The sequence below is a fragment of the Cibotium barometz genome, chromosome 59, assembly GCF_041138505.1.
Source record: "Cibotium barometz isolate CiBa-2024 chromosome 59, ASM4113850v1, whole genome shotgun sequence".
In the NCBI taxonomy this organism is placed as follows: Eukaryota; Viridiplantae; Streptophyta; class Polypodiopsida; order Cyatheales; family Cibotiaceae; genus Cibotium; species Cibotium barometz.
Window position 1 is genome coordinate 14,536,117 of NC_141104.1, and position 3,564 is coordinate 14,539,680.

Consider the following 3,564-nt stretch of genomic DNA (forward strand, 5'->3'; position numbering starts at 1 on the left):
TTGCCTTATATACAATTGGCCCTTGTTCAGATTTGGGTGCCTAAAACTTACTAAAGCCTTGGCTAGCCAGTATCTCATAATGTACAACCTTTATAGTACCGTTACATAACACTTATTAATGTCCTCAAATGGAGGAGCATCTTTGTTAATCCAAAATGGGATTAGCATTTATCCACTAACGCAATTAGGCTCTCTTTGACCATTGGTCAAACTGATATACCATGAAGTACAAAAGAGGTGATTCCTTAAACTCTTTTTAGAGCTATTATAGTTGAAACATTTGGAGAGGATTGAAAGTATTTAGTTTATTTGCAAGGTGGTGTTTATTTTAAAGGGTAGACGAGATCATTGGCTGTTGTGGTGAGGTATATATTTAAGGAATTCCAAGTGATCGACATACACCCACTAGGGTCCCCCATCCTGTAGAAGGTGTCTTGGATGATGACAAGGTTTCCACTAGTGGGTGACTAAAAGTGTAATCATCACTGAGCAACTATTTCCTTTGATTGTAGAGTAGACAACCTTCTTTATGAATGAACCACATGCATGATGTTGGAAATCACGGTGGTGAAACTTCATGAAATTGCAAAAGAATGGTTTCTTGGATCGAAAATATGATGAGAAAACACTATGGTTTCTTGGATTTGAAGAATGGTTTCTTGGATTAGAAATATGATGAAAAAACACTATGGCCATGTGATTGCATAGCTGAGTGAATTTGAGAAGGCGTGACTTTGCAGTGGTGGAGGAAATCATGGCCATGATTGTTAAAGAATCATAGTGATGGGCAGAAAGCCTATGAAGATCAATATGTATTTAGAATGAGGGGAAACACATGTTATAGAGATGGTTTTTATGAAATTTAAGATAGCCAAGGTAGCGTGATTATGTAGAGATAAGAATCATGGGTGTGATTCTTTGAAGAATCACGGATGTGATTCTTCGAAGAATCATGGTGCCGAGAATGTGAGTTTAAATAATAAGGTTGGTTCCTAGTTGTTGTAGAGGCTTGGATTAATCTTAGTCCCCCTGGAACTTCCTCCTAAAAGCATGTTGATGTGGCGTGATTTTGTAGAATCATGAGCGTGATTCTCTTAGAAATCACGATAAACAAACCTTTCAAGAATTGATCTTATGCAGCTACTTTGTCCATGCTGATGTGGAATCCATCCTTAATCATTGCTTTTCTTGATTGTTCAATGAGTTTTGGTTAATGTGATTTTTAGAATCACGGGCATGTTTTTAGGGAATCACTGTGGTGAAAACTATTGTATGTCCTTTGTTACTTGAACCTTGAAGTATTTGATTACTAGGAGCTAGACATCCATGAGTCCAATCTGACCCTTTATATTGATCTTTCTTCTTGGAAACATCAATTTGGTTGTTAATTGGGTCTTTGATCTTTGCAACCCTTTCAATGATGATTTACCATATTGTGTTTGTGGGAGGATCTTGTGGCATTCTACCTTTGCAGATGGTTCTTATGGCTCCTCGGCATTTGTTTCACCGTTATGTGAGCAAGAGGTTCTTGTGTTTACCTCCATTTTTAGGAGACTAGGTTACTATGTCTACCACTAAACTTCTGCAACCTCAACTGCTAGTTCAAAGAGTGGGTTTAAGTAGATGATCTATGGGGACATCTTCAATTGCATCCCTTCATTGGAGGAAGTGATGAGCAAGTCATTCTAGTAGGCAAGTGGAGTCCTTCATGGGGTGGAATTGTGGTTGTTTTGGCCTCCAAACCATAGAAGCCTTTTGCACACATTGGGTAGCAATTATGTATGACAATTTTAGGTACCCATATGAGGTTATTACCATCATAATATCCTTTAGCCTGAAGGAGATTTATGGGCATCCACTTTTGATGTGAACTCTTTGATTTCAAGCAGTGTACCTTGATTGATGGGTTTTTCTTTTTGGTGCAAACTTCTTCCTGAGTGTAGATCTTTTCTTCTTTAGGAGCATGGTTTTTTAGGATCCAAATTTGGGTTGCACCTTCATGATAGCGTTGGGCTTGCAGTATTGCCTTTCGAATCCACATCCCATTTACTGCTGGCATTTTCTTGTGCATTGGCTTTGAATGCCATGTTTGAGTTTAATTTATTTTATTCTTCTTGTTGAGCATTTTACTTTATCCATGTGAAGTTGTTTGGTCTGACAAGGTTTGCTACACTCATAGAATCCTTGTGCTTGAAGGAGTTTCTTTTCCACCCACTTTTTGATGCTTTAGAAATATCTTGATGGTCTTGTTGGTGGTGGTGGAGAACAAGCTTTCCTTATTATAAATGAAGCTTTTAAATGTGCTTTTATATGAGTTGGTGAGGCTTTAGTTATGGGTTATGGAAGCATTGATGATGAGTCTAGTTAGGGTCTTCAAAGGAGGGGCTACCTCGATGTTAAGACTATGTCTTGAATTTTACCAAATCCAATTATGAATTTGATCTCTTTTGTGATAGTAGACTTAAGGACTTTAGCAAGAGGGATTATCGTTGATGAGGTCATAATGATAACTTTTTTTGTCGACTATAGTGAGATAACCTTGGTTGGGATGGTTAAGGGTTGTGGAGTTGGAAATAGCGGGGCTATTGATTGATGAGGATTTCTTGGTGTGAGCATTTTCCTATGTCAATGATGTTATTCGAGGATTATTCCTTGTAGTAGAATTTTCATTTTTGGCTTCTTTTTTAGACAGGGCTTTCACCATTGGTGATTGAAGAATGGCTATCTGTAGACAAGGTTTGGTGATTGAGATCTTGCTGCTTCCTAGGTGACACTTGTAAAAGAGGTTCTTAAGACACAATGGTGGTTGTATCTGGGTGGCTTTTCCTTTAAAATATGTAGGCTTTACTCTAAATTTTGGATAAATGGAATGGTCACTTTCATAGAGATCCGCAGTTTAAGGACTCTGAATATGTAGATTTGGGATTGGTGCCCTTTGGGAATATGGCTAATTTAGAGAGTTCGTCTCACAACTGATCTTTGATGGAGAGGGTGGGTCTTTATCAAGAGTGGTTTTTGATGTAGCTACTTTTGGATAATTTCATAAAGAGCATTATCACTACTTTGTTATAAATATGCATGGCACATGTTTGGCTAGTGAAGTTTGGTATAGCTTGCACCAAGGTAGCCCAATCCATTCCTAGGATAAAATCAAGGAAAAAATTAGCCCAAAGGCTAATTTTCAAGGGTCTTCCAAAAGTCCTGGGCTATTTTAGACCCCAAAAAATGGTGACTTTTTTAATATATTAGCCAAGGTAGCATTTTTGGGGTAAATTTTAGAGGAAAAATTGCCAAACTTACACTAAAAAAGTGAGTCCTGAAAGTTTTCAAACATTTACTAAAGTTTCCTACAGACTTTACCTTCTATCAAAGAAAGATTTACCAACCCTTCTCTACTTTGACCATAGGATATGCTCCTTATTTTTTTACCCTGGATAAAATCCGCTTCTAGCACATAGTCTAACACATAAACCTTACATTTCAAAAGGTTAGACTCCCCATAAAGTGTGCATTCAAAAGATCCTAGAAATGGCATGCCTTAAGTGTTAGTCCACGAAATCCATT